This window comes from Chrysemys picta, chromosome 16 (assembly GCF_011386835.1).
Source record: "Chrysemys picta bellii isolate R12L10 chromosome 16, ASM1138683v2, whole genome shotgun sequence".
Lineage (NCBI taxonomy): Eukaryota > Metazoa > Chordata > Testudines > Emydidae > Chrysemys > Chrysemys picta.
The window spans coordinates 3,648,846-3,664,749 of NC_088806.1; the positions used below are offsets into that span (position 1 = coordinate 3,648,846).

General features: G+C 48.3%; 1 pseudogene; it reads left to right on the forward strand.

Annotated features, from left to right (window-relative positions):
* The first annotated feature begins 2,633 nt into the window (after positions 1-2,633).
* The window catches only part of LOC101943181 (hydroperoxide isomerase ALOXE3-like), a 29,832-nt pseudogene continuing 16,561 nt past the window's right edge, over positions 2,634-15,904 (forward strand).

A 15,904-nucleotide genomic window follows, 5' to 3' on the forward strand; every position in this document is an offset into this window, starting at 1 on the left:
CAATCCCAGTTCCCTCAGCCTCTCCTCATAAGACGTGCTCCAGCCCCCTAATCATTTTTGTTGCCCTCCGCTGGACTCCTTCCAATTTTTCCACATCCTTCTTGTAGTGTGGGGCTCAAAACTGGACACAGTACTCCAGATGAGGCCTCACCAATGTTGAATAGAGGGGAATGATCACGTCCCTCGATCTGCTGGCAATGCTCTTGCTTATAGAGCCCAAAATGCCGTTAGCCTTCTTGGCAACAAGAGCACACTGTTGACTCATATCCAGCTTCTCATCCGCTGTAACCACTAGGTCCTTTTCACAAAGTTTAATTGCTTAATTCCCTCCAGCCTCTGCAGAGTTAACTTTTCACTCTCTTTCCTTAAATCACTTTCATATCTCCCAAAAAGACACTTTTATCAACTCAGATTTTACCATTTCAAGTATTGTCCCAGGGATCTGAATTCCCCATGGCTGTACTTACTTACTCCTTTCTTTACTCCTGCCACTCTGCCCTCAGGGCTTCCAATCTGTTTTCCCATTTCTTTATCTGTTGCCTGCCTGCTTGTCTGGGCCTGATCCTGCTTTCCTCACTGAACCGTCCCTTTCCATGGGCACAGGCTTTGTTCCACTACTAATTTAGCAAGGAGGGGGGGCTCCATAACTCCTCCTGGTGCCTTTCTTTGGACATTTCTTTCAAAATTTAAAATCACCACAATATCACTTCCAAAAATCCTACACTGCCCAAACTCCTATATGTTTCAGAGTTTGGATTAACAGAACAAGATCTGTTTAAAAGGAGTGATTTCCTTAACAGGTGAGGTCGGGGCCACCTCCAGTTTGACTTCCCCTTCAGGCAACAGCTTACCCTGCCTTGTCTTGAACATTTTTTAAAAGCTTGTTCAAACTTTCCATCACCCCTGACACGGTTCAGTGAGTGACACAGTCTGGATTCTGAAATTGTAGCTGAATAATATTTACCTCTGCCTATACATATCCTTTAAGGCAAGGAGATTGATTTACCCCTGTCTATATATATATCCTTCAAGACCTAGAGGGTGGACAAACTCCTATATCCTTCACAGTTTGTCTGGTTGTCAAGATAGAAGTGCCAAGCTCTCTAGAGCTGGTGGTGTGCACACCAATTTTCACAATAACCAAGACAAATACCAATATTCCTCCTTTCGCAATTCTCCACCAAAATGTTATACCAATAAAATAAAAACCATCCGATCTTATTAAAGGGGATGAGGCAAAATGCCACGTTTATTGTGAATACAGAAAGAATCAGAGTAAGCAGTCAGTTATAGCTGTCACATCTCATTCACTCACACACACAAGTTCTGCAAAGTTGTTATAGTTCCCAGCCTCAGAGTTGCTCGTGCCAAGTCACTGGCCTGGACATGAGGGTGGAGCAGGGTCTTGTCAGATGCACATCCGATGCTCCTGGAGGTTGGTTTGCAGAAGCAGACCCAAAGTCCTCAGTCTTCAGTAGGGTGACCAGATGTCACAATTTTATAGGGACAGTCCCAATATTTGGGGCTTTGTCTTATATAGGTGCCAATTACCCCCCAACCCTGTCTCAATTTTTCACCCTTGCTATCTGGTCACCGTAGTTTTCAGGTTCTGTTCTTATAGGGATTTATCCTCATACAAGTTTATAGGGTTTGCTTCATCATGCTCTTCTCACATTTGAGGTGATAGTCAATCATTCAGATGGCACAGCAATGACAAAATGCCAGTATGTTGTTATCTTGTTCTTTGATTCTTTGACCCTCCTGTCCTTGGGGCAAGTATGCCCTCAGGGTTATCGGGCTATCTCGTCCATTGCTTTCTTCAGCCAAACGATCTGATTTTAAGGTTGGCACCTCAAGCTTTAATCTTTCATTCCTCATTTAATCATACATACATACAATTACATTCACACTCCAACGTATATCCTGTCACATCTGCATTTTAATCACCTACCCATCCTTTAACATAACCATTCTAAAATCAGTGGGACATGGCAGACTTCAATAAGTCTATTCATCCCACTTGTTATATCTAAAAGGATATGAACAAGATAAGCCTGCAAGAGTGCGGGAGTCACACATCTTATTCCAGAGTTCAGGAAAACAAAGTTGTACCAGCAAACTCTTTGTCTCTGAACATTTTTCTACAATTAGCACAGACCTTGCAAACTGGCAGGCCTGTTTCAATTAGCACAAACTCAGCAGGTTGAGAGAGCTGGCTGAGAGACATTTCTTTCTAACGGTCAGTCCAAATCCTGGGATCTGCTGTGGAGTCACTCTTTCTTACATTTCCCATATCAGAAATATACCAGTTATCAATCTAGTCCGACACCTGGTCTGTCACCACTTTGTTTTATCACCCTGTGTGGGCAGTGGGTGGAGACCTCCTTAAGCATTCATTGGAAATGAAAATTAGCCAAGTCAGCCTCACCACCCTTTGCCTGTGTCCAATCCCCAGTGCTGGGGGTGGCTGATCCATGGAAGAACTCACCACTCACAGCATCAGCTGCTTAATGAGAGCAATATAAAAACCAGCAGCGTGGCAGGACTGGGAGATAACACCGGATCTCCAGCAAGTACGGCCAGCCATAGAAGGGATCCCACCAGATACGCTCCTCCCTGCCTCACCAACTACGATGGGCACCTACAAAGTCCGTGTGACCACTGGGAACTTCCTGCTAGCAGGGACATTCAGCTCCATCTCCATCACCCTGGTGGGGACCCACAAGGAGAGTGACAAGAAGTCCCTCAACAACTGGGGGAAGGACTTCAACCCCAGGACGGTGAGTACTAGTAGAACGGGGCCAGGCTCTGTGGACAGAACCTCCCAGTAGAAAGTGCGGGGGTCGCCAACGCTCAGGACTTGGGGCTGTTTGATCATCAATCCCCAGTCATGGGGTTACGCTGGGCAACTCTGCGTTCATTTGAAAAAATATTTAAGTTTCTAGTCCTAGTGGTTGCATAGAAAACCTGAACAAAATGCAGCTTAAAAGATCTCCAAATAGTTGGTGGTTTTTTTAAATCTCCAGTGCCTGGAGTCACGTGATTATGACAGGAGACTGGCAGCTTTTATTGTGAGAATGTTACTGCTTATGCTAGAGAGAAGAAAGGGGTGCAAATTTTCAACTGTAATTTTTTTCGTGGTGAAAAATGGCTATTTGGCACGACCTTTCACAAATCTGCACTGATTCGACTGAACTGTTTGACTTCCAAAATAAAAAAAATCAGAATGTTTCGGTCTTCTCATTTTCAAAATGAAGGTGTTCAATTTTCCTAGGTAATGAGCATTTCTTTTATGTTTCATTTTGTTTAAAATGTTTTAAAAAATGCTTGAGACAAAACAAAACTTTTTTTTAGGTCGAATGAAATATCTTGTTCAACCTGAAATGACGTCCACTGACTTTTTCGCCAAAAATTTCATTTTTTCAGTTTGACCAGAAGTGAATTCCTTCCCCCCTCAACTTCCTTGGAATTGCCAGAACTGAAAAATCCATTCTATGTCCTCATTAAACTACCTGGGTCGGACAGTCCAGTGGTTAGAGTAGTTGCCAGGGCTATGACAGATCCTGGATCTATATTCCCTGTACTACTGCAGTCTCATTGTGTGAAAGCCTTTCTGTGACTCAGTTTCCCCATTTATATAATGGGGATAACAGCACTGTACTACTTCACAAAAGTGCTGTGAGGGTAAATGCGTTAAAGATTCAAGGTGCCTCCATACAGCAGTGATGGGTGCCGGATAAGTACCTAAAATAGACTAGCTGTAGAAATACCTCAAAAATACAAAGCACACGGGCTACTGCTTTTTTTTAAATCTCATGATTTATAAACCAAACTCATGATGGTTTCGGAGGGACGCAGAGGGATGGTGGGTGTTAGGGGGCTTTCCCTTCCCCCCCTCCCCTGGTTCTTGCCACGCAGACAGAAAGCAGAGGTCCAGAAGTCCAAAGTGCAGGTAATGTGATGTTTCTTGGGGTTAGTTCCAAGCAAACACCCATTGCAGAGTCTATTTCCCAGTGTTCTGTTGCCAGCTCTGATGCTGCAGAGCTCGGCTTGTGTCCCTGTTCCCCATTCCCCCGCCCTTCCTCTTTAGCAGCCCCAAATATACCAGCCGTGCACTCCCCTGTCCCACCTCTTACAGCTTATGGTCATATTCTGTTTTGGAGGGGTGTGGGTCTGGGGTCTTTGTCCCCCCACTTTTGTACCACACAGGAGGGTGTATGGGTGTGGAGGACTCACCACCTGCTGGTTGCTCTGGGGATTAGCTCACTCCAGCTCTGGAGCGCTCTCTGCAGGGTGTGTCCTGCCCATTATCTGCTCTGCTCCACTGTTTCGGACCCGCCTTGCTCCCCTATTCAGCGGAGTCCTCTTCAGGACACTGCCTTCTGGCAGTACCCATTACTTCTTCCTCACACCCCTTCCAGGGATCATGGCAGTCCTGTGCCTTGCACCCACCGCATGGGCCAACCACAACCCAAAGTGTAGCCCCTCACTTCAGGGCCAAGTTGCAGTCTGTATCGGCCCTACTCCTTCATGGCCAGGTGCAGTGCAAGGGGGGACCCAGGCCTGCTTGCTACTCTGGGTCCCGACCCAGGGACTCTCTAGCAGCAGCCTCCCTGCCCAGCCTACCAGGTAACAGGCCAGAGCTCCCCCTCTGCTCCCCTGAGCCTGCCCAGCACTCCTCTATCTCCGGTGCTATCCCTGGGAGCCCATCCTCCTCCTTTGCTTGTTGGGGAGAGACTCCCCTCCGCTCTGCTGGGCCGCTCCTTATATCTGCTCTGCCCCAGCAGCTGCCTCCCGTGCGGCTCCTAACAAGCCTCGCCCTAATTAGCTGCAGGTTTCCACAGCCTCCCTGGGTACTTCTGTCCCACCCGTGGCTGGAGTGGGCCATCTGCACCACTACAGAGGGGTAAGGAGTGAGGTTGCGTCCTGGGCAAAGCCAGGCTCTTCTCCGGCTTTTAGTTTGTCGTATGCCTCCCGGCCAACCCCCTTTTTCCCTCCTAACTGGATGCTTGATCTTGGCTGGAAAGAGGAGCCAGTCATGCTCATAGATTACACTCCCAGCACGGCCTGTAACATTTTAGTTCCATCTCTTATCACCCCATCTGGTTGTGGGCACATGTAACACGCCGTGTCTTTGTCTTTCCTTCCCACATATTATAAGGATCAAAACGTCACACCCAAAATTCTATTTCAGGCTGACAAACAAGCCTATATCCTCACACTCCACCCCCTTCTTTTTCTTTTCTTCTAGGATCCACTGGCCCAGGTATCCCGGGAAAAGCCTAGGACATATGGCAACACATTTCCTGATAGGGCCAGGCATCAAGGTGGAATGTCTTGATGCTCCATTTGCCCCACTGCCCCCTATGCCCTGCACCTTCCCTCATACGGACATCCATATTCCAATGAGTGTGCCAGACGCCCATAATGGTGTGCCCGAGAGGTTGGGTCCAGGTTATCTGCCACAGTCTGGTGGAGGGCCTCTTCCATGACAATTAGTGGGGTTCCCCTGTGGGTCTGTGCCCCCCTTAACCGCTGCAGTAGACATTGCAAAATTAGCATACTTAGCAACAGGCCAATAGCCATAATAATCCACAGTAACATCGGGAGACCTGATCATTGTAATATAGTCCAACATCCAGGCCACCACCAGAACTGCTCCTCCTCCTCTGACAGGGTCAAGGTCTTTTAACACCATTCTGGAGTGTATATTTTAAATCTGTCCGGTTGTTGGCAGTAGCAGCGAGCTGCTCCTGCAGGTATCACATGCTGTTGTCCGTATTATGAGTCCACTGGATCGTCACAGACAAACGGGGTATTGTCCACACCAGCTTGAGCACTTTGTATGGAACCAGGTAGTGTGCGCTGGTTCGATTGCACACAGCAATGAGTTCCACAGATCCATTCGTGCACCCTAGTCCTGATCGGAGCATGTACATGTGCCTGCCAACCCTTCACCCTCTCCCCTGGCACTTGTCACGTGGACAGAAAGCAGGCGGGCAGCAGGCCGAAGTGCAGGCAATGAGATGTTTATTGGGTTAGTTTCAAGCAAGCATATCCAGAGCTCTACACACCGGCAGTGTCTGTTCCCCCGTGTTCCCCTTCCCAGCCCCGACGTTGCAGAGCCCGGCCTGTCCCCCCCTTCCCTATTCCCCGCTCTGCCTCCTTAGCAGGCCCAACTGTACCTGCCGTGCATGCCCCTAATCTTTGTCTTTTGTTTACACATATTAGTATAAGATATAAGCATATCAAAAAGTCACACCCCAAATTCAATCTCAGGCTGACAAACAAGCCTATACACTGATGGTGTGTGAACACTCCCAGATAGTACTGAAATAGTTAACAGCACTGGCATTTCTATAGCATTGCTAACTCGCCTGACTTTTTTGCGCATCATATGATCTTTGGGTATATCTTAAAACCCCAAGCACCTGGAGTCATATGAATCTGTGAGAATATAGGTTTTTATTGTTTGGGGGTTTTTTTGTTTTTTTTTAAGAAACTCCATTTCTTCCATTTGCGGGGCAGAAAAAAATCTTGGAAAAGTGACCCCTTTTTATATTACTATTAATAACAATAATTGGTAAATAAATAACAAATGCAGCAAAAAAGTAATCGCATTAAAGGGCTTTACATTCACCCCAGGAATCACTGCTACTAATTTGAGGAGTTTAACAAGGTTGAGCAGAGGGATTAAATAACCCTAACCCAAAATCGTTGTAATATCCAGATTTCACCTGCTGCAATAAACAAGGGTTGTCTGCCCTGCGGTTCCTGGTCCCCAGCCAGTTCCCAAGTGCCTTGAGCGAAGAAGACACCTCACTCATGGGAAGGTTATTGCAGAATGTTTCTCTGTGGGTTCTCACTCAAACCGAGAGGCTTTCGGCAATGCAGTGAGAGATGGGATACCAGGCTAGATGGGCCCATTGGACACATGCAAGTGCAGAAGTTGCTGTATTTCTTTGTGGAGTCACAGCCTGATGTCTAAAGAGACAGAAGAGAAGCTTTCAAACTGACATTGGTATGTTTCATGGTAGGCCCTGGAGGCCAACATTCATGATCTGCATCTACTCAGAAAACGAACTCAGTCTCCTTTTCACTAGCACTAGATCTCACTGCAGCGGTGTTAAGTGCTGTGCCAGCCCCAAGCTACTGCTCTTTTGGGATGGCAGGCCTGGTGTTTTGGGGCTGGAGATCACAGAGGAACAATTTGCAGGGATGGTAATGCCCGGGGGACAGGGCGGGCTAAGGGGGGAGTTCTAGAGCAAGACTCAAGGGGTTGGATAGCTGGGAGGTCGATCAGAATCAGAGACATCTGGGGCGATGCTTTCAGTTTTTGTGGAGGGCCGATACCTCGAAGATCTGGTGCATGGGCCCGGGTCAGTGGGTTAGGTGGAGATCAGATGAGGCAGTGGGGCAGGGCCTGGTGAGGCAACAGGCATCAGTCTGTCATTCAGCCAGCTTCCTCTGGCTTTTGGGGTCCTTATATAGTCTGGGTACCCACAGAGAGTGTGGCCAGCCCAGCCCATCGGGGACCTGGGCTGCGGCTGCCCTGGGGCTGCAGGGTCAAGGAGGGGCAGCAGCTCAGGAGGGTGCCCGAGGACCTGGCAGGGTGTGATGAGTTTGGTCACAGAAACCCCCTTAGGACTGTTACCTGATGTACTGAAATTACCTCTGAGCCAGTTTTCCCTGCCAGCTTGGGACTCCAGAATCCTGCCTTGTTGAGCCAAACACGCTAGCCTGGGGCAAACAGACCCAGGTCTGAACCACATCTCCCAAAGCAGTAGACTTAACTGAAAACAGCTCAGCAAGTGCTCCTGTCTCCAGCACCCAGACACCCAGCTCCCAATGGGGTCTAAACCCCAAATAAATCCGTATTACGCTGTATAAAGCTTATGCAGGGTAAACTCATAAATAGTCCACACTCTATCAGAGATATGCACAGCTGTTTGCTCCCCCAGATATTAATCACTTACTCGGTGTTAGTTAATAAACAAAAGTTATTATAGTATAAAAAGGAGGATTTAAGTGGTTCCAAGTAAAAACAGACAGAACAAAGTAAGTTACCAAGCAAAATAAATCAAAACATGCAAGTCTAAGCCTAATACATTAAGAAACTGAATACAGGTAAATCTCACCCTCAGAGATGTTCCAATAAGCTTCTTTCACAGACTAGACTCCTTCCTAGTCTGGGCCCAATCCTTTCCCTGGTACAGCCCTTGTTAGTTCCACCTCAGAGGATAACTCAAGGATTTCCCCTTTTGTTCTTTTCCACCCCCTTTTATAGCTTTGGCCCAAGGCAGGAATTCTTTGTCTCTCTGGGTCTCCAACTCTCCTTCTAAATGGAAAAGCACCAGGTTTAATATGGATTCCAGTTCAGGTGACATGATCACATGTCACTGTCAGACTTCATTACCCACTTGCTGACATACACAGAAACAGGAAGGCTTGCGGGTAAACAGAGCTATTTACAACCAATTGTCCTGCTTAATGGGAGCCATCAAAATTCCAAACCACCATTAATAGCCCACACTTTGCATAATTACAATAGGACCTCAGAGATATATTTCATATTCCTAGTTTCAGATACAAGAGTGATACATTCATAGAAATAGGATGACCACACTCAGTAGATTACAAGCTTTGTAATGATACCCTACAAGAAACCTTTTGCGTAAAGCATATTCCAGTTACATCATATCCACACTTATAAACATATTTTTATAAAACATATGGAGTGTAACGTCACATGGGGTGCGCCTCTCATTAAACCGTAAGGCATGGATGGGGCGGGCTGAGCACACGGTAGAGGGCTTGGATGGGCAGGGGGAAGGACATCAGCCTCTGCTTTAACTGAGGCCAAGCTTAGATGCACATGGCTGCTCTGACCCGTTTCTGACAGCTTATAAAAATGATGGGCACCGTTAGAGGGCTCACAAAGGCTTTAAAGGGATTGTGCCCTTCTCCTATACACTGCTCAGCTATGCTGACGTACCTCAAGCTCTAGCCAAACTGCTAAACCTTGGCCTCTACCTCCAGGCTAATGAAAGGCAGGTGCTGAGTAGAACAGTAGTTGAAACAGTGACCTACCTTATCTGTGTTTCCTTAGAGACTTCCACACAATGGAGGCACAGGAGGCAAACAAGTATTTTATTTTGTGGGGGAGACAGATGCTGACGGTTAATCCCTGAGTTGCTGGATTAATCCCGGAGTCACGCCCTCACAGTCGGGTTCTCCTACCGCCCCACACCCCCTGCTGCAGGTGGAGGAGTTCAAGTTGTGCTGCCAGCACTGGCTGGGGGACATCATCCTGGTGCAACTCCACAAGGAGCCCTACTCCTTCTCCCCACCGACAACTGGTACTGCAGCTTTCTGGAGGTTGTCTCCCCCCATGGCCAGAGCTACCGCTTCCCCTGCTACCAGTGGGTCGAGAGCTACCACAACCTGGAGCTGCGGGAGGGCAAAGGTAGGGGGCTGTGGGCTGGGGGAAGGTGCATGGGGACCAGCCTGGTGCCGCTTAGGGTCATAGATAGCTATAGCCGTAGACATCCCTCTATCTGTCCATCCCCATACACCTCCTCTATCCATCGATCCCCATCCATACCCCTGTACCTCTCCATCTCCATACATCCCCTCTGTCTACCCATCCCCGTCCACACCCCTCTGTCAATACATCCACGTCCATCCCTCAATCTATCCATCCCCATTCACACCCCTACATGTATCCATTCCCATAAACACCCCCTATATATCCATCCCCATACACACAACTCTATCCATTCCCGTACACACCCCTCTGTATATGCATCTCTTTACGCACCCCTCTATCAATATATCCCCAACACCCCTTCCATATATCCAGCCCCACACACACCCTTCTGCCTATCCATCCCCGTACACACACACCTACATCTATCCATCCATCCCCATACACACCCTCTATCTAGCCATCCCTGTCCACACCCCCTGTATCGATCCATCCCTGTACAACCCCTCTATCTATCCATCCCCATACACACCCCTCTATCCATCCGCATCCACACCATTCTGTCTATCCATCCCCATACAAACCCTTCTATCTATCCATTCCCGTCCACACCACTCTATCCATTCATCCATGTCCACACCCCTCTACCTATCCATCCCCATCCACACCCTCTATCCATTCATCACTGTACACACCCTTCTATCTATCCATCCCTGTACAACCCCTCTATCAATCCCCATCCACACCTCTCTATCTATTGTGATAGACCCAGACCAGTGGGGAACAGCAGAGTAGCAGAAGGGAGATATACTGGCCACTGGATAAGTAGTTTTCTGTTCCCTGAGTGACCAGAGCAGGGGCTGCTCCAGGCTAATAGACCACCTGACTCCAATTAACCTGCTAAGAGTCAGGTGAGGCAATGAAGCACCTGACTCTAATTAAGGCCCCTCTGATGCTATAAAAGGGCTCACTCCAGTCAAGCCAGGGAGAGCTAGAGGAGAGGAAGTGTGTGTGAGGAACTGGGAGCAAGAGGTGTGCAAGAAGCTGAGAGTGAGTAGGTGTACTGCTGGAGGACTGAGAAGTACAAGTGTTATCAGACGTCAGGAGGAAGGTCTGGTGGTGAGGACAAAGAAGGTGTTGGGAGGAGGCCATGAGGAAGTAGCCCAGGGAGTTGTAGGTGTCGTGCAACTGTACCAGGAGGCACTCTAAACAGCTGCAGTCCACAGGGCCCTGGGCTGAAACCCGTAGTAGAAGGCGGGCCCAAGTTCCCCCCATACCTCCCAACTCCTGATCAAACACAGGAGGAATTGACCTGCACTATAACTTCTACCAGAGGGAAAGGTCTCTGGACTGTTTCCTGACCCACAGGGTGAATCTGTGAAGCGAGCAAATCCGCCAATAAGCGCAGGACCCACCAAGGTAGAGGAGGAACTTTGTCACACTATCCATCCATTCCCATACACCCATGCTAACAATCCATCCCGGTACACACCCCTTTATCTATCCATCCCCACCCCTCTATCTATCCATCCCCAGCCACACCCCTCTGTATTTCCATCCCCGTACACACCGCTATCTATCTGTCCCCGTACACACTCCTATATCTATCCATCCCCATATACAGCCCAAATATATAAATTTTTGAACACACCCATCTATCCATCCATCCTCAACACCCCCTCTATATGCCCATCCCTGAACACTCCCTTCTCTATCCAAACCCAATCCACTTAACTATCCCCAGACACCCCCTCTATCTATCCATCATTGTACACAACCCTCTATCTATTCCCGTACACACCCCTCTCTGTATCTATCCCCATGCACACTTCTCTATCTATACATCCATCCCCAACACCCTCTCTATACGTCCATCTCCGCACACACCCTTCTCTCTATCCAACCCTGTCCATCCCTCTATCAATCCCCCATCTACACCACTGTATCTATTCCCATACATCACCTCTATCTATCCAACCCTGTACAACCCCTCTATCGATTCATCCCTGTACACACCCTTCCGTCTATCCAAACTGGTCCATCCTTCTATCTCTCTCCATCCATGTACACACCCCTCTATTCATCCATGCCCATACACCTCATCTGTCTATCCATGCCCGTACACGCCCTTCTGTTTATCCAAGCTCATCCACCTCTCTATCTATCCATCCCTGTACACACCCCTCTAGCTCTCCAACCCTGTACATACTCCCCCGTCTATCCATCCCTGTCCACAGCCCTCTATCCATTGATCCACAGACACCCGTGCTGTGTATCCACCCCTGTACACACACCTCTATCTATCCATCCCTGTAAACTGCCTATATCTATATCTCCCTGTACACACCCCTCTGTCTATTCTTCCGCATCCACACCCCTCTATCGATCCTTCCCCATACACATGCCTCTACGTATTCATCCCCATCCGCACATCTCTGTCTATCCATCCCCATCCACCCCTCTGTTAATGAATGCCCGTACACATTCCTCTATCTATCCATCCATCCCCATACACCCCCTTTATCTATCCATCCCTGTACACACCCTTCTGTCTACACAACTCCATCCACACTTCTATCTATCCAACCCCATACACCACCTCTATTTATCCATCCCGGTACACACCCCCTATCTATTCATCCCCATCCATACCCCTCTATGTATCCATCCCCATACACTCCCTCTATCTTTGCATCCCCGTCCACCCCCTTTATCCCCGTCCACACCCCACTACCTATCCAGCCCCATATACAATTCTCTGTCTATCCATTCCTGACCACACCCCTCTATCCATCCATCCCCAAACACCAGTCCATCTATCCATCTGCATACACACCCCATGCCTCTCCATCCCTGTATACCCCTCCGTCTGTCCATCCCAGTACACACCCCTCTATCCATCCATCCATGGCGATACACCCCACTATCTATCCATACTCTTACACTCCCTCTACCTATCGATCCCCATACAGACCATCTGTCTATCTGTCCCCATCCACACCCCTCTATCTATCCATCCCCATAAACCCCCATCTATCTATCTATCCAACCCTGTACGTAAATCGTATCTATCCATCCCCAAACACAGCCCTCTATTTATCCATCCCCGTACACACCCCTCACTCTATGCATCCTAAACACCCCTTCTATCTATCCATCCCCATCCACACCACTCTATCTATTCCCATACACCCCCTCTATCTCTTCATCCATGTACATCCCCTTTATCTATCCACCCTAGTATACACCCCTGTGTCTATCCATCCCAATGTACACCCGTGTCTATCCATCTATCCACATACACCCACTCTATCTAACCATCCATGTACACCACATATATCTACACCTCCCTGTACACACCCCTCTGTCTACTCTTCTGTGTGTAAACCCCTCTATCTATCCAAACCCATACACCCCCTCCATCTATCAATCTACATACGCACCCCTCTATCCATCCCCGTCCACCCATCTGTAAATCAATCCCCCTTCACACCCCTCTATCCATCCATCCCCACAAACCTGATCTCTTTCCATCCTCATACACACACCCTATCTATCCAACCCTGTACGTAAATCGTATCTATCCATCCCCAAACACAGCCCTCTATTTATCCATCCCCGTACACCCCCTCGACCTATCTATCCCCATTCACTCCCATCTATCCATCCCCATCCACACCACTCTATCTATTCCCATACACCCCCTCTATCTCTTCATCCATGTACATCCCCTTTATCTATCCACCCTAGTACACACCCCTGTGTCTATCCATCCCAATGTACACCCGTGTCTATCCATCTATCCACATACACCCACTCTATCTAACCATCCATGTACACCACATATATCTACACCTCCCTGTACACACCCCTCTGTCTACTCTTCTGTGTGTAAACCCCTCTATCTATCCAAACCCATACACCCCCTCCATCTATCAATCTACATACGCACCCCTCTATCCATCCCCGTCCACCCATCTGTAAATCAATCCCCCTTCACACCCCTCTATCCATCCATCCCCACAAACCTGATCTCTTTCCATCCTCATACACACACCCTATCTATCCATCCCTGTGCCAACCCCTTTATGTATCCATCCTCCTCCACTCCCCTCTACCTATCCATCACCATCCTCCACTCTATCTATCCACGCCTGTATACACCCCTCTGTCAACCCATCCCCGTACACCTCCTCTATCTGTCCCTTTCTGTACAGCCCCTCTGTCTATCCATTCCCATACACACCCCTCAATCTATTCATCCCCATAGACCCCCCTCTATCTAGCCATCTCTCTACACCTCCTCTATCTATCCTTCCCCGTACACACCCCTCTATCTATCCTTCCCCGTACACACCCCTCTATCCATCACTATCCACAACCCTCTGTCTATCCATCCCTGTACACGCCCCTATATAAATCCAGCCCTGTATACCCCATCTATCCAGCCCTGTACACCCACCCCTATCTATTCATCCCCGTGCACCCCCGCTATCTATCCATCCCGAACATCGCCTCTCCCTGTTCATCTCCATGCATCCCTTTTATCTATTTATCCCTGTACACACCCCTCTGTCTATCCATCCCCATCTACAACCCTGTATCTATCCAGGCATCACCATACATCTGCTCTATGTATCCATCCCTGTACACCCCCTTTATTTATACCACCCTGTACACACCGTCTATACTTCCGTATGTAAACTCCTCTATCTATCCATCCCCATACGCACCCCTTTGTCTATCCCTCCCCGTCCACCCTCCTAAAAAAAAAAAAAAAAAAAAAAATCAATCCCCATACACACACCTAGAATCATAGAATATCAGGGTTGGAAGGGACCTGAGGAGGTCATCTAGTCCAACCCCCTGCTCAAAGCAGGACCAATTCCCAACTAAACCATCCCAGCCAGGGCTTTGTCAAGCCTGACCTTAAAAACCTCCAAGGAAAGAGGTGGTGGAGTCTCCTTCCTTGGAGGTTTTTAAGGCCCGGCTTGACAAAGCCCTGGCTGGGATGATTTAGCTGGGAATTGGTCCTGCTTTGAGCAGGGGGTTGGACTAGATGACCTCTTGAGGTCCCTTCCAACTCTGATATTCTATGATTCTATGAAAGAGACTCCACCACCTCCCTAGGTAACGCATTCCAGTGCTTCACCACCCTCCTAGTGAAATAGTTTTTCCTAATATCCAACCTGGACCTCCCCCACTGCAACTTGAGACCATTGCTCCTTCTTCTGTCATCTGCCACCACTGAGAACAGCCGAGCTCCATCCTCTTTGGAACCCCCCTTCAGGTAGTTGAAGGCTACTATCAAATCCCCCCTCATTCTTCTCTTCTGCAAACTAAACAATCGCAGTTCCCTCAGCCTCTCCTCATAAGTCATGTGCTCCAGACCCCTAATCATTTTTGTTGCCCTCCGTTGGACTCTTTCCAATTTTTCCACATCCTTCTTGTAGTCTGGAGCCCAAAACTGGACACAGTATTCCAGATGAGGCCTCACCAATGTTGAATAAAGGGGAATGATCACATTCCTTGATCTGCTGGCAATGCCCCTACTTATACAGCCCAAAATGAGGTTAGCCTTCTTGGTAACAAGAGCACACTGTTGACTCATATCCAGCTTCTCGTCCACTGTGACCCCTAGATCCTGTTCTGCAGAACTGCTACCTAGCCATTCGGTCCCTAGTCTGTAGCAGTGCATGGGATTCTTCTGTCCTAAGTGCAGGACTCTGCAGTTATCCTTGTTGAACCTCATCAGGTTTTTTTGGCCCAATCCTCTAATTTGTCTAGGTCCCTCTGTATCCGATCCCTACCCTCTAGTGTATCTACTACACCTCCTAGTTTAGTGTCATCTGCAAACTTGCTGAGAGTGCAGTCCACACCATCCTCCAGATCATTAATAAAGATATTAAACAAAACCGGCCCCAGGACCGACCCTTGGGGCACTCCGCTTGAAACCGGCTGCCAACTAGACATGGAGCCATTGATTACCCGTTGAGCCCGACAATCTAGCCAGCTTTCTATCCACCTTACAGTCCATTCATCCAGCCCATACTTCTTTAACTTGGCGGCAAGAATACTGTGGGAGACTGTATCAAAAGCTTTGCTAAAGTCAAGGAATAACACATCCACTGCTTTTCCCTCATCCACAGAGCCAGTTATCTATATATCCATACCCATAGACCCCCTATATATTTCCATCCCTATACAGACCCTTCTGTTTATCCAACCCCATCCACCCATATATCGATCCATCCCTGTAGAGACCACCTATCTATCCATCCTTGTACACCCTCTCTATTCATCCATCTCCATCCATATGCCTCTACCTATCCATCCCCATCCTCCACTCTATCTATCCACCCCGTATACTCCCTCTGTCTACCCATCCTGGAGTACCCCCTCTCTATAGCCATCCCC